Here is a 27,131-nt window from a genome sequence, read left to right on the forward strand (position 1 = left end):
CCAGGCGGTCCTTGGTAGTGCTTTTAAGCGCGGGCACCTACAGCTTAGTAACCGGGTTCCAGCACCGTCAGCTGGTCCTCGGTCGTGCCATTGGCTCTTGCACACTGGGGCAACGCATCCGGGTTCCAGCACCGCCAGCTGGTTCTCGGCAGTGTTTTTGTCACAGGTACTCCCTCGTGCCAAGCCTGGTTTCAGCACCGTCAGCTGTTTCCGGGTTGTGTCAAGCTCACTGAGACACCTATGCTTGCCTCGTCGTGGTGCGGTCGGGTTAGCCAACTCCAGGGTGCCTCCAGTTTAGGAGCTTCCTATGTGGGCTGCGTGAACTGGTAGTCAAGGCTGGTTCTGTAGTGCCAGTAGGCCCAGCTCCCCCTGTAGGACTGTTGGGGTTCGGTAACTGCGGCTGCCTCGCGGCCTAGCTGTTCTCTCCTCTCCTGTGGACCTTCGGGTCCACCACCTGGTTCCAGCACCGTCAGCTGGTTCCGGGCCGAGCCTTTGGCTTAGGTGCCTCCTCCTGGGTATCCGAGTTCCGCCAACGCCAGGCGGTCCTTGGTAGTGCTTTTAAGCGCGGGCACCTACAGCTTAGTAACCGGGTTCCAGCACCGTCAGCTGGTCCTCGGTCGTGCCATTGGCTCTTGCACACTGGGGCAACGCATCCGGGTTCCAGCACCGCCAGCTGGTTCTCGGCAGTGTTTTTGTCACAGGTACTCCCTCGTGCCAAGCCTGGTTTCAGCACCGTCAGCTGTTTCCGGGTTGTGTCAAGCTCACTGAGACACCTATGCTTGCCTCGTCGTGGTGCGGTCGGGTTAGCCAACTCCAGGGTGCCTCCAGTTTAGGAGCTTCCTATGTGGGCTGCGTGAACTGGTAGTCAAGGCTGGTTCTGTAGTGCCAGTAGGCCCAGCTCCCCCTGTAGGACTGTTGGGGTTCGGTAACTGCGGCTGCCTCGCGGCCTAGCTGTTCTCTCCTCTCCTGTGGACCTTCGGGTCCACCACCTGGTTCCAGCACCGTCAGCTGGTTCCGGGCCGAGCCTTTGGCTTAGGTGCCTCCTCCTGGGTATCCGAGTTCCGCCAACGCCAGGCGGTCCTTGGTAGTGCTTTTAAGCGCGGGCACCTACAGCTTAGTAACCGGGTTCCAGCACCGTCAGCTGGTCCTCGGTCGTGCCATTGGCTCTTGCACACTGGGGCAACGCATCCGGGTTCCAGCACCGCCAGCTGGTTCTCGGCAGTGTTTTTGTCACAGGTACTCCCTCGTGCCAAGCCTGGTTTCAGCACCGTCAGCTGTTTCCGGGTTGTGTCAAGCTCACTGAGACACCTATGCTTGCCTCGTCGTGGTGCGGTCGGGTTAGCCAACTCCAGGGTGCCTCCAGTTTAGGAGCTTCCTATGTGGGCTGCGTGAACTGGTAGTCAAGGCTGGTTCTGTAGTGCCAGTAGGCCCAGCTCCCCCTGTAGGACTGTTGGGGTTCGGTAACTGCGGCTGCCTCGCGGCCTAGCTGTTCTCTCCTCTCCTGTGGACCTTCGGGTCCACCACCTGGTTCCAGCACCGTCAGCTGGTTCCGGGCCGAGCCTTTGGCTTAGGTGCCTCCTCCTGGGTATCCGAGTTCCGCCAACGCCAGGCGGTCCTTGGTAGTGCTTTTAAGCGCGGGCACCTACAGCTTAGTAACCGGGTTCCAGCACCGTCAGCTGGTCCTCGGTCGTGCCATTGGCTCTTGCACACTGGGGCAACGCATCCGGGTTCCAGCACCGCCAGCTGGTTCTCGGCAGTGTTTTTGTCACAGGTACTCCCTCGTGCCAAGCCTGGTTTCAGCACCGTCAGCTGTTTCCGGGTTGTGTCAAGCTCACTGAGACACCTATGCTTGCCTCGTCGTGGTGCGGTCGGGTTAGCCAACTCCAGGGTGCCTCCAGTTTAGGAGCTTCCTATGTGGGCTGCGTGAACTGGTAGTCAAGGCTGGTTCTGTAGTGCCAGTAGGCCCAGCTCCCCCTGTAGGACTGTTGGGGTTCGGTAACTGCGGCTGCCTCGCGGCCTAGCTGTTCTCTCCTCTCCTGTGGACCTTCGGGTCCACCACCTGGTTCCAGCACCGTCAGCTGGTTCCGGGCCGAGCCTTTGGCTTAGGTGCCTCCTCCTGGGTATCCGAGTTCCGCCAACGCCAGGCGGTCCTTGGTAGTGCTTTTAAGCGCGGGCACCTACAGCTTAGTAACCGGGTTCCAGCACCGTCAGCTGGTCCTCGGTCGTGCCATTGGCTCTTGCACACTGGGGCAACGCATCCGGGTTCCAGCACCGCCAGCTGGTTCTCGGCAGTGTTTTTGTCACAGGTACTCCCTCGTGCCAAGCCTGGTTTCAGCACCGTCAGCTGTTTCCGGGTTGTGTCAAGCTCACTGAGACACCTATGCTTGCCTCGTCGTGGTGCGGTCGGGTTAGCCAACTCCAGGGTGCCTCCAGTTTAGGAGCTTCCTATGTGGGCTGCGTGAACTGGTAGTCAAGGCTGGTTCTGTAGTGCCAGTAGGCCCAGCTCCCCCTGTAGGACTGTTGGGGTTCGGTAACTGCGGCTGCCTCGCGGCCTAGCTGTTCTCTCCTCTCCTGTGGGCCTTCGGGTCCACCACCTGGTTCCAGCACCGTCAGCTGGTTCTCGGCAGTGTCTTTTGCTCTTGTACCTTCTGCTCCCCATCCTGGTTCCAGTACCGTCAGCTGGTTCCGGGCAGAGCCTTTGGCTTAGGTGCCTCCTTCTGGGTATCCAAGTTCCACCAACGTCAGGTGGTCCTTGGTAGTGCTTTCAGGCACGGGTACCTCCTGCTTAGTAACCGGGTTCCAGTAACGTCAGCTGGTCCTCGGTAGTTCCATTGGCTCTTGGACCTTCGGCTACCCATCCGGGTTCCAGTACCGTCAGCTGGTTCTCGGCAGTGTCTTTTGCTCTTGTACCTTCTGCTCCCCATCCTGGTTCCAGTACCGTCAGCTGGTTCCGGGCAGAGCCTTTGGCTTAGGTGCCTCCTTCTGGGTATCCAAGTTCCACCAACGTCAGGTGGTCCTTGGTAGTGCTTTCAGGCACGGGTACCTCCTGCTTAGTAACCGGGTTCCAGTAACGTCAGCTGGTCCTCGGTAGTTCCATTGGCTCTTGGACCTTCGGCTACCCATCCGGGTTCCAGTACCGTCAGCTGGTTCTCGGCAGTGTCTTTTGCTCTTGTACCTTCTGCTCCCCATCCTGGTTCCAGTAACGTCAGCTGGTTCCGGGCAGAGCCTTTGGCTTAGGTGCCTCCTTCTGGGTATCCGAGTTCCGTCAACGTCAGGCGGTCCTTGGTAGTGCTTTTTAGCACGGGTACCTCCTGCTTAGTAACCGGGTTCCAGTAACGTCAGCTGGTCCTCGGTAGTTCCATAGGCTCTTGAACCTTCGGGTAGCCATCCGAGTTCCAGTTCCATCAGCTGGTTCTTGGCATTTTCTCAGCCTTCTTGTACCTTCTGCTACATTTCCAAGTTGAAGACCCTAACGTCGACGACCCGGAAGACCACCACGATGACGACGACACGGAAGACCACCCCGATGACGACGACGACGACGGCGGAGACGACGACGGCGGAGATGACGACACTGGAGACGACGACCCTGGAGACGACAACATGGAAGACCGAGAAGCAGAAGAACAAGAGGCTGCAGAACAAAGAGCAGAAGAACATTAAGCATAAGACTTAATATCAGAGCAAAAGATATTATCTAAATTATATGCAGAAGAAGACTAAGCAGTGTATGGGGGTGAGTCCGTTCCTCCTCGTGGTGCCCCTGGATAAAGCCTGATGCTGCAGGCCAAACTGAACGCGGACAAATGTAACTTTTGTGACTGGCAGAACGGAAGGTGTAATCTTCAAACTTTTATAGATAACAACTACGGGAATGCCTGTCACAAATGAGAATATGATGAAGAAGTAGAATAGGAAGAATAATAACAGTGGAATAAAAAGAATATGTAGAATAAGAAGAATAATAATAGTTGAATAAAATGAATATGAAGAATGTAATAAAAAAAAAAAAATAGGTAGAAGATGAAGAAGAAGATGAATAAGGTGAAGAAGTTGATGTCAAAGATGCTGATGATGATGAAGATGAAAGTGTGGGAAAAGAAAAAAAAAAAGAAAAAAAAGAAGGGGAAGGGCGTGGAATAGTGAAACATCAATATCTGACAAAATAAAAAAAAAATTTACATAGTCAATATCTTTGTCACTCCGAACGTCTTAAAAAAAAACAAAAAACATGCTATTCTATTTGATTGGGATAAACCTCTATGACTTTAATGTCTCCGCCACCTCCCCAAATACATCCGGCATTATTCTTAGTTGTTTTCCTTGATGTAGAATGAACCTACAAGGAAAGAAAGGGTTTATTTTAATTCCGATATTTTGGTCCCATTGACTTGCATTGGGATCGGGTATCGGTATCGGCGATATCCGATATTTTTTGAATATCGGCCGATCCAAACCGATACCGATACTTTCCGATATCGGAAGGTATCGCTCAACACTAGTGGTGATCAGTCAGAAAAGAAGGCAGATACTACCTCCAACGGTAAACATAAAAAAACTGGCAAGCACCTCCAAACAAAATAAAGCAAGTCCTGGACATTGTGATTTTCTCCTTTCCTTACTATGCACTGGCCATGGCTGATGGGCTGTCATGAATTAGCCAATTTATGTGCTAATTACTTTAATTTGTATTATTATATTCTAGATAGCAGTAATGTAGTCCAAATCTCATGTATTCAATTTAGGCATACATCTTAACTCTTATAGAGGCTTCGATAGTCTATTATTTGTATATTATGCAGTCATGGCAACTTGCACCTGTTCACACTTGCTTTACTCTGTTCAGTTTTATTTCTAGATAGATAGATAGATTGATAGAAAGATATAGGTAATAACCATGTAATATTACTTATGTAAATGTATATAAAGGGTACCTGTATAGATTTTCTTTTCTATGTGTTTTTAAACCGAATATTCATTTATTGAGGCATTAGGTCTCGGTAAAAGATCAGCAGCCACAATAAATTCACTTTGACCTTAGGCATTATCCATTATTTTCTATATGCCTTAGATGGCCAAACCAAAGCTTTATCTTCATGACAGGGGCACATGGATGTGTTGCTACAGACTTTATGCCTATTTCAACTTTCTTTAAATATGCTGCATTAAATAATCAATGTGTGTTCATCATTCAAGTGGAGTCTTATTGAGTCACTGCAGCCAAGAGAGCTTTATAGACCGGAATGTATCAACACAAGGAACGAGGAAACCTATTAATAGCACTAACCTGTCCATTCAAGATGCACATCTTTCAGAAATCCAAGTATGGTGTTAGCATATTCCGACATTGTAAACTTTTCTGCCTTAAACTTCCTATAGTTAGCTCATTAGTGAACAAGCCGGGTGATCAATAAGTTGCCAACAGAGAGGTTTGAAGTTTCTTAACATCAGCTTTGCATGTTTCTCTGTTCTCAGAAATATTGATAGACTTGTTTCCTGCTCAATTTTAAATAACAGTTTTGTCTTTATTTTTGCCAATGAACGTCATTGAATGAGACTTGTTGCATTGCAGTGGCTTCCTCTTAGGACTGTGCTTAGTTTGAACAGTTCACTTTCCGCAGCAGGAGACATCGTTTAACTCCGTGAGTTTTCTTAATAACTTCGTTCACTTTACCATCATGTTAATTTAAGATTATGACAGTATTTTTGCTGCTATCAATGAATTTGAATTGCATGGATTTAGTAGATGAACACTTAACAATTTTGCGTTCTAACATATTTTAAGAAATTACACTTATGGCTGGGACTACGGCAATGTTTGTGTAATTATCAGAGGATTTTTTGTTATCACAAAGTTTACATTTATTGCTGACAGTTTTCCTATAATCCTGTTGTGTAGGACACTTCTGCTCTCCTGAAATATTAGTCAGTAGTAGGGTTGAGCGAAACGGGTCGGCCATTTTCAGAAGTCGCCGACTTTTGGCAAAGTCGGGTTTCATGAAACCCGACCCGACCCCTGTGTGGGGTCGGCCATGAAGTCGGCGATCTTCTGAATCTGGTATCGGAATTCCGATCCCGAGTTCCGATATGTTTGCAATATCGGAAATCGGTATCGGAATCCATATTTAAGTGTAAAATAAAGAATTAAAATAAAAAATATCGCTATACTCACCCTCTGACGCGCCCTGGTACTAACCGGCAGCCTTTCTTCCTTCGAATCAGCGCTTGTGATTGGTCGCGCGAGCGGTCACATGGGCGGTCGCGCGACCAATCACAAGCCGCGACGTCACCACAACGTCACTGCAAGGTCCTGCAAGCGCTGATTCGAAGGAAGGAAGGTTCCCGGTTAGTACCAGGGCGCGTCCGAGGGTGAGTATAGCGATATTTTTTATTTAAATTCTTTATTTTACACTTAAATATGGATCGCAGGGCCTGAAGGAGAGTTTCCTCTCCTTCAGACCCTGGGAACCATTGGAAACCCAATGCACTGCATTGGGTTTTGTGTTTCGGCCGACCCCGACCCAGACTTTTTTATAGGATCGGCCAATTTCACTCGACCCGACTTTTGAAAAAGTCGGGTTTCGTGAAACCCGACCCGATCCTATAAAAGTAAAAGTCGCTCAACCCTAGTCAGTAGTATTTTTCCTGTGCATAGCTAAGGGGGAGTGTTGGAGAAAAAAGAATGTGCTACCCGAACAATGGGTATCACCAGCAGAGCTAATAGCCACTTTTTTGTGTACAGCATATAAATATAACAATAGGGTAGCAAAATGACTCTTTGGGACCTTGCACATCATATTTTTGGCGTATATGCTGAAGAAGCTAGGAAAATACCTACTAAGAAATTCCATGGGACTCATGGGCTTGTGCACATGACCAATTATATTGGACAAGTGCTGTCTATTTTTTTCACAGATAGCACTCATATCCATGATATTCTGTGGGGTTGTGCACATGTCCGATTTTTTTTCTCTGAGTGGTCCAAAGAAAAAGTCTGAGACATGTCTGATTTTGCTCAGAGTGTCAGATCAAAATAGGTAATGCAAGACTGTCGGTCAGATAAAATCCGAATGTGGTTCCATTTTTAAGGAATAAAAGAATGGAGAGGATGGTGAAGCTTTTTTATTCTCTCAAACTGATGGCACGCTGATCAAACTCTGATCATAGATGAAGGATGAAAGTGTTAGGGTTGGCGGATCGCACTACATATAAATTATGATGAAGTGCAATCGCATCCCCGGGTCTACCGTGCAGAGATGGAAAACTGCAGCTAATGTGAACAATGGTGGATCACACAGTGAGCGATAGCTAGCTCGCACTGAGTTAAACGTCACTCAGTGTATAGCACACAAAACTGTGTCACTCACACACAGCAACAGAATAGATGCTCTGCAGTAGAGCTGTGTCACTCGCACACAGTAATGGAAAAGATGCTCTGCAGTAGAGCTGTGTCAGTCGCACACAGTAACAGAGCAAGTATGGCACTAAACACGATCCCTGTTAACCCTCACAGGAGTAATTTATTATGTTCACCACAGTGATATTGCGAAGCTGGGGTCACCACAATCGTGTAAAGGTACTGAGGTAACGTTTCGGCCCTGCTGTGGGCCTTTGTCAAACCTCACTTGTTGTAGAAAGAAAAAAGTGGAAGGTACCCCGAAATTGCGGGACAGATAGCAGCATGAGGCAGGCTCCAGGGAAGACGTTTGGCGTAAATGCAGAGAAAAAGTAAGTAATGGAAGGGGAAAAAATCCCAGTTTGAGCTGCGGATCCGGTGTGCTGGCGTCCCTGCGGTGATGTGACACTTTTTCTCTGCATTTACGCCAAACGTCTTCCCTGGAGCCTGCCTCATGCTACTATCTGTCCCGCAATTTCGGGGTACCTTCCACTTTTTTCTTTCTACAACAAGTGAGGTTTGACAAAGGCCCACAGCAGGGCCGAAACGTTACCTCAGTACCTTTACACGATTGTGGTGACCCCAGCTTCGCAATATCACTGTGGTGAACATAATAAATTACTTCTCTGCATACAAAAAAACCTAAAACTTGAGTGCGGCTGTTTTTTACTTGTTTGTACCTTGGTTCAGCCTGCACCTATCTACATTGAACAGAGTGCACACCTTTGCTATTTCTATAACCCTCACAGGAGAATGTAACCCTCACAGGGGCAAGGGAACAGGTAGTAGACACAATCACAGCATATGCATGCACATGAACTCCTCTCCGGAGGTGCCGGAATTCTAAAGGCTATACGCCTGCCCTGAGCACATGCAGACAAGTCCACACTACCGTTATGTTCCACACACTCATAAGATATAAATGTTCTTAGCGCGCCAGCCCACAAATATTTAGAGAGGAGAACATTGGTTAAAAGCAAGTTAGCTTGATGCAATTTTCCTTAGATTCCCTATTTGCCTCAGATTTTCCTCTCTTGTGGCACTGTTAACCCTTTCATGACTGGAAGGTATTTTCATTTTTACGATTTCGTTTTTTACATCCCTTCTTTGCAGAGTCATAACATTTTGATTTTTCTGTCAATATGGCCATGTGAGGGCTTGTTTTTGTGGGATGAGATGTACTTTTCAACGACACTATTAGTTTTAACATATCATGTACTAAAAAACAGAAACAAATTCAAAGTGCTGTGAAATTGCAAAAAAGTGCAATCCCACAGTTGTTTTTTGTTTTGCTTTTTTACTGTGTTCACTAAATGCTAAAATTGACCTGCCATTATGATTCTCCAGGTCATTATGAGTTTGTAAACATGAAACATGTATAGATGCTTTTTTATCTAAGTGATGAAAAAAATTCCAAACTTTGCTAAAATAAATTATGTCATTTTCTGAGACCCTTGGCTTCTCCATTTTTTGTGATCTCGAGTTTGGTGAGGACTTATTTTTTTGTGTGCCGAACTGAAGTTTTAATGATACCATTTTGGTGCAGATACAGTCTTTTGATCGCCCGATATTGCATTTTAATGCATTGTTGTGGCGCCAAAAAAACATAATTCTAGCGTTTCTACTTTTGTTCTCGCTACGCCTTTTAGCAATCAGGTTAATCCTTTATTTATTGATAGATCAGGCAATTCTGAAGGCGTCGTTACCAAATACAGTACAGACCAAAAGTTTGGACACACCTTCTCATTTAAAGTTTGATGGCTTGTGACTATCCATCATCCTCTTGATTACGTTCCAGAGGTTTTCAATGGGGTTCAGGTCTGGAGATTGGGCTGCTCATGACAGGGTTTTGATGTGGTTGTCTCTTAATTTTTGCCAGAGCTGAATGTTGGGGCATCTTTTCATAAAATATCTGCAGTCTCCCATTCTAATGTTATTCCTTAAAGGAATTTATGAATAAATAAGCAATAGGGACATATGGACATGTGAATGTAAGAAGAAGTCATTTAACATCTAAGCCAGATAAGGAGGCTGGTTTCGCTATTCTAATGAGCCTCTTTGTCTCCCCAGAACTCAGCACTGGTGAAGCATTGATAAAAGGAAAACTCTCAAACAATGGGTTGACAACAGTCTGTAAATCTGTAGATGGTCCATAAAAAAAATAATTATTTTTCTGTCTCCAATAGTGTCCGGCAGAAAAAATCACTGTCTGAGAATTTTGTTTCCTTACAAATTGAAGTACACAGATACAGTCACTATTTTGATGTTGCATATCTTATACACCAGTCACCTCCAGTATAAATGTATTGTCTTAACAATGGCCATTTCTGCCATAAGGCAAAATGAGAAATAGAAAGAGGCCAACGTGAAATGGGGCAAAGGTGGATGTCATCACTATATATATATATAATCGTCTAAGGGGCACTTCTGTCTGTCTGTCTCTGTCTGTCATGGAAATCCCAAGATGCTGATTGGTCTCGGCCAGCGGCCGTGACCAGTCAGCGATGGGCACAGTCTGGCGGCAAAATGGCAGCTCCCTACTCCCCTGCAGTCAGTGCCCCTCCATACTTCCCCCCAGTCAGCGCCTGCCGCCCACATAGCGTTTTAGCAGTCCGTTAAACCAACTGCATTACACCACGGCATAACACGGTGTAACACAGTCTATTAATGCTGCTATTAACTCTGTGTGACAAACTTTTTACTATTGATGCTGCCTATGCATCATATACTATGTGGCTGCTATATACTATGTGGCTGCTATATACTATGTGGCTGCTAGATACTATGTGGCTGTGCTATATACTATGTGGCTGTGCTATATACTATGTGGCTGTGCTATATACTGTGTGGCTGTGCTATATACTATGTGGCTGTGCTATATACTATGTGGCTGTGCTATATACTATGTGGCTGTGCTATATACTGTGTGGCTGTGCTATATACTACGTGGCTGTGCTATATACTACGTGTCTGTGCTATATACTATGTGGCTGCTATATACTATGTGGCTGCTACATACTTTGTGGCTGCTATATACTATGTGGCTGCTACATACTATGTGGCTGTGCTATATACTACGTGGCTGTGCTATATACTACATGGCTGTGCTATAAACTATGTCGCCATGCTATATACTACGTGGCTGTACTATATCCTGCATTCCGAACCCCCGACATCCTGCGCCACGAACCCCCGACATCCTGCGACCAATCAGCGACAGACGCAGTCCAACCGCGAATTGACGGGGGATTTAACCCCCACTTCCCTGATTGGTTGCAGCCGGACGGGTGCGACCAATCAGCGATATTGGCGCGGTATTTAAAGACCGCTCCGGTCATTGGTTGTGCCCGGCCGGCTGCGACCATTCAGCGACAGGCGCAGTCCGGCCGAGAATTGGCACCACATATGAACCACGCTTCGCTGATCGGTCATCCGGGTGCGACCAATCAGCGATATTGGCACAGAATTTAACTTCGACTCACAGCGCAATGTACATACATACATATTCAAGAATACCCAATGCGTTAGAATTGGGCCACCATCTAGTAGCTCATAAAAGAGGACAGTGTGATGGTTGTAGTTCATAAGGGGAATGGTGTAGTCATTATAGTTTATAATAGTGGGCAATGTGGTGGCTTTTCTTAAAAATAACAGACAATAGGACATTTATCATTCATAATTGGAAGGGTGTAGCTGTTGTAGTTTATAAAGGGGCATGATGTAGCAGTTGTAGTTTGTAAGAGAAGACAGTGTGGCAGCTTTAGTTCATAAGGGCAGACAGTGTGGAGGCAAAATACTATAAGAGGGACAGTGTGGGGGTCATATTTTGTGCATAGAGCACCGTGAAAATGAGTTAATAATTCAGGGCCACATAATAGGCAGAATTTTTAATACAAGAATTTTTAAGAGCAATATGTCAGAATATGCTGCCAAGGCCGGTCTACAAAGAAGAGCCATGGATGAGAAAGCTAATCTCAGCATCTGGACCAGATTAAGACAAAAAGGATGAGAATATGTATGACCTGTAAAGTAACTGAATTTAAGTAGTTATTTGTGATACAGATTATGCCTAACTAGTAGTGTGGTTTTTGTATAGTCATCAGTCTGATAATGGCTGTTAACAACAACTCCCAGTGTCTCTTTACCATTTTTAAGGATATACTGTAAGTTGCAACGTCATGTAATACAAGTTTTCATGGCTGGTGCTGAGATGATGTTGCAATTGATTGATGTGATTAATGTGGTTATGCAAAAATGTACTGATGGTGGTTCTGTTGCTATATTTATGTACTGATAATGATTTTGGTGTTATTATTATTATTAGTATTATTATTTATTATTATAGTGCCATTTATTCCATGGCACTTTACATGTGTGTTATTGTGACGCCCAGGAGACCGGGGTACCCAGCACCGGACCAATGGGGTCTGTCTCTTGAGGGGTATGTCACGGGTGGCTTGACCTGGTGCTGTGGCCTCAGGCAATGCACAGTGTAAGGGTATCGTGAGGGAACAGGCACTTACTTGATCAGCAGCAGGTTCTCCCAGCGGTGATGATCCCGATCCTGGATAGATGGCTATTGTCCAAATGAAAGACTGAGGCACTGAAACATTTAACCAGTTTACTTCAACATAAAGGGATTTACAACCAGTCCTGTCACCGGAGTCTGTATGGGAACTCTGAGTTACTTTGACCCTGCCGGGGTCTTCGCCTCTTATTGTACGCAGTTTCTGTATGGCCCTGCTGCTGTATGTGAACTGGCTGCCGGCCCAATCTGTCCCCTCCGGGTCCTGGTTCGACGGGCAACCCGAGTCCTTTTATCGGCTTACCCCCTCCAGGAGTACTGCTGAACTCTGTGACTGTTGCTGCGTCCGGCCCTAGTGAAGCTGACATCACCTCACGTTTTTCCGGTTGCTGTATTATATATAATGAATACAGCCACGGATTCGGTATCCGTCTTTGCACCTGTTCTGGGTAGTGATTAATGCTACCCGGTTCTCACAATGTCCTTTTTCTCCATCCCTATTCTCCTCAGGCCGGTGATATGGGCCTGGAAACTGTCATAGGGCTGTTAGAAATTCAGCTGTATGACCTCTCACTTTCAGCTCCTTAGCCCAACTGCCAGTTCTTATCTCAGACCAGAATGGATCAAGGGGAGTCTCTGGAGCTCCCCCTTCTGGCCGGAGGTGATAGTGCAGTTTTGCTATTTTAGTATTTGTATTTAGTGTCAGTAACTGTTTTTGTGGCAAATACCCCTAGGGGTGCCACATTATATTCATGCACTGATGGTAGTTCTGATTCTAAACACATGTACTGATGTTGGTTTTGTTGCTGACTTCATGTACTGGTTGTGGCTCTGGTGATGTATAATGGTAATGTAATCTGTTTCTGTATTTCTGTACTGTTACTGGTTCTGATCCTGTACAAATGTAGCAACCAATAACTTATGTGGTGCTGCATAGCCATGTTATAGTATTGTTAAGTATTTCTACATCTGTATTTATGTTAGGAACATTAAACTTTTGTTTTAGTGCTATTTTGACTCACCTGAATAGTTCATCCATAGAATGACCTTCATAGAAGACTGTGATTTATTGTAGATGCTGCAATACTGTTGGATTGTAGCATATAGTACAATCAATAGGATGATTGCAGGTTCAATTTCTTTAAGATTACTAAAATAAAATGTTAAAAGTTAAATACATTTGGAAAAATAATAAAAAAATAAAATGATTTAAACTTATCTCCTTCTTCCTTGTTAGTTGTTTTCATTTGTTTAGTTTTAACATATTTGGTATTGTCGCATCAGTGAAAATTTTAAATTAATTAACCCATAAGACAAAGCAGAAAATATGCAGCAACATTCTTTTGTGAATTGTCAATTTCAACAGGCTGTCAATCACCCAGCAAACAAGTGACAATCTTATTTGTTGGATGCAATAATATTTTAGCTTGCTGAAAAGTCTTGGTTATCAAAAACAAATCATCCAGAATAAACAGAACATGTGCTACTGATAACATTATGTTCTATATGTATTAGCAATCATTCTCTGTCCCAATAAATGTGGTAGGCTTATCTTAACAGACATTCAAAAGACCACCATTCATCTCTCATGTAGTTGGTCAGTGCTCCTAACCAAGAACACACCCCAGAAATTGGCTTAGTGCAACAATGTTATTCATATACGAAGATACATTTTCCTTATGTTTCTGTTCTAGAGTTTAGTCTCCTTTTGATTCAATTATTTTCTGCATTTCCTTTTAAACACAAAATGCTGTAATGTGAAGTTTCTAAACACCCTGCTTTCCAAAGACCTTATTCTATTGAGTTTCATTATTCAGTATCAAATCAATACTATTATTTAGTATGCCATTAACCTGTCACAATTATCCTACCCATCTCTGGCTTTACACCTATGACAGCTCCTGACTCATTTAACATTTCTGCCTACTTTGCCCAGGAGATCATATATATTATATCTCTCCCCCACTAATTCCAGTGCTGATAATAAATCAATGCAAAAATCCAATTTTATTCCTAGTACTTGAAATGATGTCTTGTCTTCAAGATGAATGATGCACATCCATGTTTTGGTTTTATTTATCTGTAATATACTGTATAGACATAAAAGTTCTAAGATATCATTTACATATTTTAAGTCAATGCAATATACAGTTGTGCTCCAAAGTTTACATACCCCGGCAGAATTTTTGCTTTCTTGGCCTTTTTTCAGAGAATATGAATGATAACACCAAATCTTTTTCTCCCCTCATGGTTAGTGGTTGGGTGAAGCCACTTATTGTCAAACTACTGTGTTTTCTCTTTGTTAAATCATAAGGACAACCCAAAACATCCAAATGACCCTGATGAAAAGTTCACATACCCTGATGATTTTGGCCTTATAACATACACAGAAGTTGACATAAATGGGTTTGAATGGCTACCAAAGGTAACATTCTCGCCTGTGACCTGTTTGTTTGTAATCAGTGTGTGTGCATAAAAGTTAAACGAGTTTCTGGGATCCAGACAGACTCTTGCATCTTTCATCCAGCTACTGACATTTCTGGATTGTGAGTCATGGGGAATGCAAAAGAATTGTCAATGGATCGATGGGAAAAGGTAGTTGAACTGTATAAAACAGGAAAGGGATACAAAAAGATATCCAAGGAATTGATAATGCCAGTCAGCAGCGTTCAAACTGTGATTAACAAATGGAAAATCAAGGGCTCTGTAAAAACAAAACTACAGTCAGGTAGACAAACAAAAATGTCATCTACAACTGCCAGGAAAATTGTTTGGGATGCAAAGAAAAACCCACAAATAACATCAGCTGAAATACAGGACTCTATGAAAACTAGCAGTGTGGCTGTTTCAAGATGTACAATAAGGAGGCACTTGAAGAAAAATGGGCTGTATGGCCTAGTCGCCAGAAGAAAGCCACAATGTATCTCGCCTACAATACACAAAACAGCACAGAGGCAAGCCTCAAAACTTCTGGAACAAGGTAATTTGGAGTGATGAGACCAAAATTTAAACTTTTTGCCCACAACCATAAACGTTACATTTGGTGAGAGGTCAACAAGGCCTATGATGAAAGGAACACCATCCCTACTGTAAAGCACAGATGTGGATCGCTGATGTTCTGATGTTTTGGTGATATGTGAGCAACAAAGGCAGAGGAAACTTGGTCAAAGTTGAAGGAAAGATAACTGCAGCATGTTATCTGTAAATACTGGAGGCAAATTTTCACTCATCAGCCCGGAAGCTGCACATAGGACATACTTGGACGTTCCAACATGACAATTATCCAAAACACAAGGCCAAGTTGACCTGTCTTTGGCTACAGCAGAAAAAAGTGAAGGTTCTGGAGTGGCTATCTCAGTCTCCTGACTTACCATTGAGCCACTCTGGGGAAATCTCAAACACACATTTCATGCTAGACAACCCAGGAATTTACAGGAACTGGAGGCTTTTTGCCAAGAAGAAGGGGCAGCTTTACCATCTGAGAAAATAAAGAGCCTCATTCATAACTACCACAAAAGACTTCAAGCTGTCATTGATGTTAGAGGGGGCAATACACACTATTAAGAAATGGGGTATGTGAACTTTTGATCAGGGTCATTTGGATGTTTTGGGCTGTCAGTATGATTTAAAAAGAGAAAACACAGTAGTTTGACAATAAATGGCTTCATCCAACCACTAACTATGAGTGGAGAAAAAGTTATGGTGTTATCATTCATATTCTCTGAAATAAAGGCAAAGAAAGCAAAAATTCTGCTGGGTTATGAATATATTTCTTTCCTGTATCAAAATGCTGGGATATGTAAACTTTTGAGCACAATTGTTTATGCATGTATATTGAAATAAATACGAATCTTTATTATGTTGATTGCATTGCTGTAAATCGCAAAGTCATTTCGTGGTTGGTGAATAATTTAATGCTGTCACATAGTACGTGGCTAGTTAACACTGGACTGATATCAACATGAACTAATGTTTATGGGAACAGCCATTGTCTTTGTGAGAGCTAATACACGAAGAAAAGTTGCCAGAACGTTATGGCACTGACGAATTCTCCCAGTAATCAGCACTTTTGTGAAGTTTATTGTGCGTAAACGCCTGGATGCCGCTGTCATCTGTTGGCATCCAATCACACATTCAGGGAGCCGGAGACAAGCAGAGTGTTGGGATCATGGCCTGGTAAAAGAAGGACATGGTAACAGGTACTCCAGGGTCAACTAGGGAAGCAAGCTATAAAAATATTAAAGCCTGTAAGAGCTGCATCTTTTTATTTTAAATCTCCATACCATGCTGCTGGGGGTCTTGTGAAGGCCCAATTTTTCCCTAAGATTTAACTTTATATGTGTGTATATATGTGGACCTGTATATATTTGTGTGTGACGATGCTGGGTGTGGTTCCAATGCACGACAAGCCAGGCTTACCCTGGAGGGGTATGACTAATTGCTACCTGTTCTTCACTAGAGCCTTTGCTGGTAAGGATACTCTTGGGGAATAGTGTAGCGACAAGGTGTCACTCCAGAGCATTGCCCGGACCTCCAGCAGCTGATCAATGTTTAAGGCAGAGATATGTGATACAGAGGGCACAAGCAAAGACATATTCAGACAGCCCAAGGTCGGGGAAGGCAGCTCAGGGTCATAATACAAAGCAGAGGTCAAGAGAGGAGAAGTCAGAAAGAATAAGTATGCAAGCTAGGTCGGTAACATGGAAAACAATATAAGCCTGCGCTAGACAGGATACTATGAGACAAACTAAACTGGGAACCTAAGATCAGGCACAGTGTGGAGTGCAGAGCTACCTAAGATATTCCCTCCTGACAACAGATATGCCAGGGAAGTTAACCTCTGCAGGACACACCGGGGTTACATTTCTGCAGAGACTGGCTGTGCCTCCCTATAGCCAAGTTGTGATTCTCCACAAGAGGAGTATGTAACAGTGCTGGAATTGCTGCAAGACTCAATTCAGCTTGATGGCCTGAGATGAAGAAAAGCAGAGTGTTGAGCACAGTGAGTCGAATGGCACTGTGAATGTGTGCATATATGTGTGTATATGTGTGTACATATGTGTACCAACAAACAAGATAAGCATTTAAAAGCCAGTTTGACCTCAGGCAGTATACAGGCTGTGCTATTACCAGGAAACATCCCTACATTATATCAACCTATCATCTCCAACAGAACATGCAGCCTAAATACACCTGAAAACATCTCCCAATATTGCATGAAACCTGGTGGACGCCCTCGTTTTGACTCTCATTCCAGGACTTGACTAGTTATCTAGTTGTCTGGTATTTAACCTGAGGACAGGCCTCCCTTAGATCATAGTAACTCTTTGACCTCTGCATCAAAAGCTTAGATCTGAACGGTCTCTGAAGCCAGGCTTATTGACAATCTGATTAGCAGTCTCATTAACGAGTTAGTCAGGTACATTAAATCAAACACGAGGATGTTAGTTAATGAACTGATATTTATTTAATCCAGTGTTTGCGCTCTGCTAAAGTTATTGATTGAAAATGCAAAAATACAGATGTGTCCAGCCTAAATTTTGATAAACAGAATCTGTCAGCAAGTTTTTGCTATAAAATCTTAGGATAGCATAATGTAAGCGTTAAAACACTGAATTCAGTGATGCATCACGTAACCGTCTCTATGCTGTTGCTTACTTAGGGTGCTATCAGATTGGGCTCAGCTTCACGTTTGTGGGTCCCGTCAGAGCTTTTGTTCAAATCCACTCACAAAACAGGGGGTTGCCGGCAGAGCAGATGTGCACTCTGACGTACATGATTTTTGGGCATGTACAGTACATCTACAGGAGGCGGACACACAGACGCAGTCTATCCTACATCTACAACATTTATACTACGTCTACTGCGTCTATACTATGTCTATATGTCTGAAAATGATGCACATCAGAGCGCACATTCCCTCTGCCGGTAACATTATAGCCTATGGCCCCATCGGCACATATATGTCTGAATCCCGTTTTGGAGACACAAGCACTGACGAGACCCCCAACGTGAAGATAAGCACAAAATGAAAGCACCTTTAGGCTTAATGCCAATTAATGGATCAAGCAGCAATTCGTTGACAAAAAAGGTGGGCAGACACAACTTTTTTTGCCTGTCTAAAAAAAAAAAAGCTAATTTCAACTGGATACTTTTTTTTAACATTGAAGAATATGGAAAACGGAGCCTTTAAATAGCCATTTGTTTTCTTTTGAAATTTATCCAGTAATAAAAAAATGGATCCTTTCAAATGGAAGAAAACTGATGACTATTTAACAGATCCATTTTCCATAGACATCAATATTAAAAAAGCGAATCCAGTTAAAGTCATTCATTTTTTAGATGGACAAAAATGTTGTGTCTACACAACTCTTGGTCACCTGATTGTTGCTGATTTTGTTCTACCAGATGAATGCTAGACATATGAACAGAGCCTTAACCCCTTCCCGACCCATGACGCCACGTAGGCGCCAATCCAACCCATGACGCCTATGTGGTGTCATGGAAAGATCGCATCCCTGCAGATCTGGTGAAAGGGTTAACTCCAATTTCACCCAATCTGCAGGGACAGGGGGAGTGGTAATTCAGTCCAGGGGGGTGGCTTCACCCCCCATAGCTACGATCGCTCTGATTGGCTGTTGAAAGTGAAACTGCCAATCAGAGCGATTTGTAATATTTCACCTAAAAAACTGGTGAAATATTACAATCCAGCCATGGCCGATGCTGCAATATCATCGGCCATGGCTGAAAACACTGGTGTACCCCCCACCGCCACCAATCTCCTCCCCGGTCCTCCGTCCGGTGCTCCGCTCCCCTCCGCCGTCCTGTCTGCTCCCCCGTCCTCCTGACCGCTCCCCCTGTGCTCTGATGCCACCCCCCATCCTCCAATTCACCCCCCATGCTCAGATCTCCCCCCCTTATACTTACCGGGCCTCCCGGTGTCTGTCCGTCTTCTCCCTGGGTACTGCCATCTTCCAAAATGGCGGGTGCATGCGCAGTGCGCCCGCAGAATCTGCCGTCCGGCAGATTCGTTCCAGTCATATTTTGATCACTGTGATAACCTATCACAGTGATCAAAATAAAAAAATAGTAAATTACCCCCCCTTTATCACCCCCATAGGTAGGGCCAATAATAAAATAAAGAACATATTTTTTTTTCTTTTTCCACTAGGGTTAGGGTTAGAACTAGGGATAGGGTTAGGGTTAGGGCTAGCGCTAGGGTTAGGGCTAGGGTTAGGGCTAGGGTTAGGTTTAGGGTATTTGCACACGGTGCGGATTTGGCTGCGGACCCACAGCAGATTGGCCGGGAATCCGCAGCGGATTGGCCGCTGCAAATTCGTAGCAGTTTTCCATCAGGTTTACAGTACCATGTAAACCTATGGAAAGCCAAATCCGCTGTGCCCATGGTGCGGAAAATACTGTGCGGAAACGCTGTGTTGTATTTTCCGCAGCATGTCAATTTTGTGCGGATTCCGCAGCATTTTAAACCTGTTTCTCAGTAGGAATCCGAAGGTGAAATCCACACAAAAACACTGTAAATCCACTGTAAATCCGCAGGAAAAACGCAGTGCCTTTTACCTGCGGATTTTTCAAAAATCGTGCTGAAAAATCTCACACGAATCCGCAACGTGAGCACATAGCCTTAGGGTTAGGGTTGGAATTAGGGCTAGGGTTGGAAATAGGGTTAAGATTTGGCTTGTGGTTAGGGTTATGGATAGGGTTAGGGGTCTGTTGGGGTTAAAGTTGTGGTTAGGGTTGGGATTAGGGTTAGGGTTGGGATTAGGATTAGAATTAGGGTTAGGGTTGGGATTGGGGTTACGGGTGTGTTGGGGTTAGGGCTGTGATTAGGGTTATGGCTACAGTTGGGATAAGGGTTAGGGGTGTGTTGGGGGTAGTGTTGAAGTTAGAATTGAGGGGTTTCCACTGTTTAGGCACATCAGGGGTCTCCAAATGCAACATGGCACCACCATTGATTCCAGCCAACCTTATGTTCAAAAAGTCAAATGGTGCTCCCTCCCTTCCGAGCCCCGACGTGCGCCCAAAAAGTGGTTTACCCCCACGTATGGGGTACCAGCGTACTCAGGACAAACTGGGCAACAACTATTGGGATCCAATTTCTGCTGTTACCCTTGCGAAAAAAAATTGCTTGCTAAAACATAATTTTTGAGGAAAGAAAAATGTTTTTTTTATTTCAACGGCTCTGCATTATAAACTTCTGTGTAGCACTTGTGGGTTGAAAGTGCTCACCACACATCTACATAAGTTCCTTTGTGTGTCTAGTTTCCAAAATGGGGTCAATTGTGGGGGGTTTCTACTGTTTAGGCACATCAGGGGCTCTGCAAATGCAACGTGACGCCCGCAGACCATTCCATCAAAGTCTGCATTTCAAAACGTCACTACTTCCCATCTGAGCCCTGACGTGGGCCCAAACAGTGGTTTACCCCCACATATGGGGTATCAGCGTACTCATGACAAACTGGGCAACAAATATTGGGGTCCAATTTCTCCTGTTACCCTTGTGAAAAAAGAAAATTGCTTGCTAAAACATCTTTTTTGAGGAAAGAAAAATATTTTTTTATTTTCATGGCTCTGCATTATAAACTTCTATGAAGCACTTGGGGGTTTAAAGAGGTCACCACACATCAAGATTAGTTCCATGGGAGGTCTAGTTTCTAAAATGGGGTCACATGTGGGGGAGCTCCAATGTTTAGGCACACAGGGCCTCTCCAAACGCGACATGGTGTCCGCTAACGATTGGAGCTAATTTTTCATTCAAAAAGTCAAATGGCACTCCTTCCCTTCCGACCCCTGCCGCGTGCCCAAACAGTAATTTAACCCCACATGTGAGGTGTCAGTGTACTCAGGATAAATTGCCCAATAAATTTTAGGATCCATTTTATCCTGTTGCTCATGTGAAAATGAACAAATTGAGGCTAAATGAAATTTTTTGTGAAAAAAAGTACTTTTTCATTTTTACGGATCAATTTGTGAAGCAATTAGGAATTAGGGTTAGGGGTGTGTTTAGATTAGGGTTTCAGTTATAATTGGGGGGTTTCCACTGTTTCGGCACATCAGGGGCTCTCCAAACACGACATGGCGTCCGATCTCAATTCCAGCCAATTCTGCGTTGAAAAAGTAAAACAGTGCTCCTTCCCTTCCGAGCTCTCCTGTGTGCCCAAACAGGGGTTTACCCCAACATATGGGGTATCAGCGTACTCAGGACAAATTGGACAACAACTTTTGTGGACCAATTTCTCCTGTTACCCTTGGGAAAATACAAAACTGGGGGCTAAAAAATAATTTTTGTGGGAAAACAAAAAGATTTTTTATTTTCACGGCTCTGCGTTATAAACTGTAGTGAAACACTTGGGGGTTCAAAGTTCTCACTATGCATCTAGATAAGCTCCTTGGGGGGTTTAGTTTCCAAAATGGGGTCACTTGTGGGGAAGCTCCAATGTTTAGGCACACAGGGGCTCTCCAAACGCGACATGGTGTCCGCCAAAGATTGGAACCAATTTTTCATTGAAAAAGTCATATGGTGCTCCTTCCGTTCAGAGCCCTGTCGTGCGCCCAGACAGTGGTTCTCGCCCACATATGACGTATCGGCGTACTCAGAACAAATTGTGCAATAACGTTTGGCGTCCAGTTTCTCTTTTTATTCTTGGGAAAATAAAAAAATTGTTGCTAAAACATCATTTTTGTGACTAAAAAGTTAAATGTTCATTTTTTCCTTCCATGTTGCTTCTGCTGCTGTGAAGTACCTGAAGGGTTAATAAACTTCTTGAATGTGGTTTTGAGTACCTTGAGGGGTGCAGTTTTTAGAATGGTGTCATTTTTGAATATTTTCAGCCATATAGACCCCTCAAACTGACTTCAAATGTGAGGTGGTCCCTAAAAAAAATGGTTTTGGAAATTTCGTTGTAAAAATGAGAAATCGCTGGTCAAATTTTAACCCTTATAACTTCCTAGCAAAAAAAAATGTTGTTTCCAAAATTGTGCTGATGTAAAGTAGACGTGTGGGAAATGTTATTTATTAACTATTTTGTGTCACATAACTCTCTGGTTTAACAGAATAAAAATTCAAAATGTGAAAATTGCGAAATTTTCAAAATTTTCGCCAAATTTCCATTTTTTCACAAATAAACACAAAAATTATTGACCTAAATTTACCACTAACATGAAGCCCAATATGTCACGAAAAAACATTCTCAGAACCGTTAGGATCCGTTGAAGCTTTCCCGAGTTATTACCTCATAAGGGGACACTGGTCAGAATTGCCAAAAACGGCCAGGTCATTAAGGTCAAAATAGGCTGGGTCATGAAGGGGTTAAAATTAAGGTTTTATCACCAGAATATTATTACTCCCGGGACTAGGTCTCGCTCACCTGTTAGACCGACTCCAACCGTCCTTTGATAAGCAGCCCATTGTCAATTGACAATGTACACAGAAAGCTGTGATGTGAGTGGGACAGCTTTCTAAGCTCTGCTACAGCTCTAGCTGTGTCACAACTGCTGCACCCAGTAAACTAAGTTACGCATCGCTGGAATCAGGGTCTCTTTTCCTACATTATGCTGCTTTCAGATGAGGTAAGAACAAATTCTGTTTAAAGAATCTAATTTTCTTTTATACAAATGCAATACATTTTCACACTGTACTATTAAAACCCTTAACAGGACTGCATTTGTGATAACTATTGAAAAAAACATTAAAATTAATATACCAATATGGCACATCACAGCTTTAACCAAAGTGAAATGGACCATGGAACGGAGCTGCTGGCTTGAAAGGTGCATTTTTATGTTTATTACGCTATCATGCAGTTCAGAATTGAATTTTCATAAAGCAAAAGAAAAAGTCTTAGAAATGGTCTAAAAAGTGGAAAAACTTTTTAATTTTATTGTCTTGATGTTTATGTCCTTTTTTGAATACATTTAAATTTAAAATACATATTTAACTTAATGCAGTTTCCCCCTCTTATCTATTCTACAATATCATCATTGCTTTCCCAAATTCCCCTAAGTCACTTATGCCTTATTATCTTTTGGCATGAATATTTTTTTCTCTTTCCGGGAAGTTATTACACATTTTATATGATGGAGCTTTTCAATTAGCTGGCTTTTAGCCTGCACACATTGCCTTCTTTTTTTTTTTACTCTACGGGGAAGTGCTATATTGATTTATTCTTCATGTGACAATAACAGCTATTTGAAGACATTACATGAATTTTGATTCATGATTGAATTTTTACGATCAGTTGAGCACTCAGCACATTGTAGAATTTAGTGTCTCACCACCAGGCAGCTGCCTATATATATATTTTTTTAAAATAAATGTAAAAGTCGTATGAGTAGAAATACAAATGGAGAGCATTGCATGATTTGTGATCCGAGAATAGACTTTTACGATCAATTAAGTACCTAACACTTGATGAAATTTATGACTATATCAATGTATTTTAAAACATGAATCATCACCATTAAAACATTAAAGAATAACAGATTTTTCACAAACCTTTAAAGTGCGCTATTACAACATTGATCTCGTATTTCATTATTTTTTTTTTTGGACAGATGTTCCTTTATAATATCATCTTTACGATGATTTTTCGTCATTTGTTAAAACTATTTCCACAGCATTTTCGTTTAAGAAAACGACAAGGCCACTTATTGAACATCCATATTCACCTTCTGCTTAATTAACTAATAATTAGAGATGAGAGAGCACTAAAATGTTTGCTACTTGAACTGAGCAATTCCTAATGATCGGGTGCAGGCATTTTTCAGGCAGAACCTACAAGGAGGTCTGGGGGGACAGTGAAAATGGTGAAATGGATGGAAAAGTGTTGAATGGAAGGAAAATAGCACTGGGAAGACCCCTGGAAACATCTCTAACTCACCGGTTCGCTGCTGAGAGCCATGGTGTCACACTTTTACTCCACTTTAAGGACTGGCACTAACGCATTGAAAATCAATAAGAAATTGAAGTTTACATGAAAAGAGTTAAGAAACATTCTTTCCTGCACAATGTACTTTTATATAAAGCAACATTTTAAAAGGATTTAAAGTGTAATTTAACTAAACCAAAATTTACAGTTTCATTCAAAATTTGGAAATCTCAGAGTAATTTATGAAGGAAGCATGAAGTACTAAAAATTAGGGACTTAGAAACCCCCTATAATAGACATAGAGGATTCTTTGTGATACCTAATATTACAGTTGTACTGCAGAGACTCACGGGAGCAGATGTAACTGTTGGCTTCTCAGACACATTGTTCCCCAAAATGTCACACTATATAAAGTTGGTATTTTATGTTTTTAGTCATCCCAATTGTTACTTTAGCTTGTTTTATGAATGGATAATGCAAAGCATGTGGATATTTCATAGGAATAAGTACAAATGAATATGTGCTTCTCAGACACATTGTTCCCTAACATATATTTTCTCTCTTTCTTGAGATTTTCTGCTGAAATGGAGATTAAAATGTATGATTTTTCAAAACCCCTTCATGATGATGAAGTGAAGATGCTGTTAGATGATGATGATGATGCAAACCCCGCACTGTATGAGTCTCAAGATGAGGTGAAGGAATGTGAAATTGATTCTGAAACAAAGCAAGATCGTGAGAGTGATGAGGATGAAGAAGATATAGAAACATATTACATGGGAAGAGATAAAAAAAAAACAAATGGAGCAATAAGCCCCCCATGCAAACTAAACGTAGGGAACCTCCAAACATTCTCACTCACCTCCCTGCAGTTAAAGGAAGAGCAAGGAATGCTAAAACTGCAGCTGAATGCTGGAATATGTTATTCACAGATGACATTCTAGACTCTATTGTCACATACACAAATCAATATATAGACATTATAAAGGACAAGTTCATGTGCAACAGAATCATCAAGCCCACAGATGAAATAGAACTGAGGGCTTTTTTTTGGATTTGTATACCTTGCAGGAGCTAATAGGGCAAATCAACAAAGTTTGGATGAACTTTGGGGAATAGATGGTGATGGAATAGAAAAATGTGTCCTTGTTATGTGTTTAAAAAGATTAAAGATTCTAATTTGTTGCCTTCAGTTTGACGACAGAACTACCCGAACCAAACGTAAAACATATGACCAGTTTGCTCCGATTGGCGATTTATTCCAAAATTTTGTTGAAAACTGTAAGAAAATCTATTGCCCTGGTGAGAACATCACCGTTGACGAAATGCTCCCTGGTTTTCGTGGCAGATGTGCATTTTGTCAATACATTCCATCAAAGCCCATCAAATACGGAATTAAAATTCATGACTTTGTTGATGCCAGGAAGACCTACACATACAACCTTGAAATTTTTGAAGGAAAACAGCCAGAAGGTCCATACCATGTCAGCAGCAAACCCAGTGATGTTGTGAAAAGAATGGCTGAGCCCTTATTTGGATCTGGTCGCAATATAACAGCTGACAATTGGTTTTCAAATTGTGATCTGACTGATTATCTGGAAATGCAGAATCTTTCATATATAGGTACTGTAAGAAAAAATAAAGAATTGCCGCCACAGGTTTTACATGTGAAAGGGAGAAAACAGTTCAGCAGTATGTTTGCATTCATTAATTGAAAGATATTGGTTTCCTATGTACCACGTGAAAAGAAACATGGGAATCTTGTCTAAAATGCTTCATGATGATGATGCCATCGATCATGGGTCTGAAGCACAATAAAAACCGGAAATAATTACCGTATATACTCAAGTATAAGCCGACCCGAGTATAAGCCGACCCCCCTAATTTTGCGACAGAAAACTGGGAAAAGTTAATGACTCGATTATAAGCCTAGGGTGAAAAATGCAGCAGCTACCTGTAAATTTCAAAAATAAAAATAGATACCAATTAAAGTAAAATTAATTGAGACATCAGTAGGTTAAGTGTTTTTGAATATCCATGTTGAATCAGGAGCCCCAAATAATAATCTGTACAGTTCATGATGGGCCCCATAAGATGGTCCATACAAAATACGCCCCATATAATGCTGCGCAAAGGTTAATAATGGCCCCATAAGATGCTCCAAAGAAACATTTGCTCCATACAATGCTGCATAAAGGTTGATGGCCCCATAAGATGCTCCATAGATTATGCCCCATAAGATGCTCCATAGATTATGCCCCATAGGATGCTCCATAGATTATGCCCCATAAGATGCTCCATAGATTATGCCCCATAAAATGCTCCATAGATTATGCCCCATAAGATGCTCCATAGATTATGCCCCATAAAATGCTCCATAGATTATGACCCATAAGAGGCTCCATAGATAATGCCCCATATGCTGTTGCAGCAAGTAAGATAAAAAAATCATATACTCGCCTCTCCTCGCTCAGGCCCCCGGCATTTGCGATATTCACCTGTCCTCATTTCACCGCTGCACGACGCTCTGTCTTCCGGCTCTCTGACTGTTCAGGCAGAGGGTGCACACTAACTACTTCATCGCGCCCTCTGACCTGAACAGTCACAGGCAGAGGACGAGGAAGACAGAGCGGCGCCCGGCGGTGGAATGGGGTCAGGTGAATATCATGCAATACTCACCTCCCCCGATATTCTCACCTGCTTCTGATGTGGTCCCTGGCAGCGTCTCATTGTTAGAGGGTCTCCAGGAGCCGGCGGCATCTTCCTATGTTCAGCGTTCACGTACTGCTCATTAAAGTAATGAATATGCATCCATATTCATTACTTTAATGAGCGGTACCACGTGACCACTGAACGTAGGAAGAGCTGCCGGCTCCCGGAGATCATCAGACATGCAGGGACCGCGCTAGGAGCAAGTGAGTATGTGACAGCTGCCACTCCCCTCTCCCGCAGACCCCCCTGCCGACAATGACTCGAGTATAAGCCGAGAGGGGCACTTTTAGCCCCCAAAAATGTGCTGAAAATCTCAGCTTATACTTGAGTATGTACGCTACATTTTATAATACAACCAAAAGAGATTTTCATGGAGCTGATCAGATTTGCTCAGCTTTCAGGTTCAGCAGAAAATACAGACACTGGCAAATGGTTATATTTTTCACTATGTTGAATTTGGATGATATAAATTCACAAGTGATTTACCTTGAAAAACAGCTTGAAGAGCCTATCTGAAAAAATTGACCTATGAACTAGCGCTTTGAGAGCTTTGCAGGAGAAGTATGAAAACTGTTGGTATCCCCTCTAGCCTTCAAGTATGGTTCAAGAGATT

Source organism: Ranitomeya imitator, chromosome 1 (genome assembly GCF_032444005.1).
Source record: "Ranitomeya imitator isolate aRanImi1 chromosome 1, aRanImi1.pri, whole genome shotgun sequence".
Classification (NCBI taxonomy): Eukaryota; Metazoa; Chordata; class Amphibia; order Anura; family Dendrobatidae; genus Ranitomeya; species Ranitomeya imitator.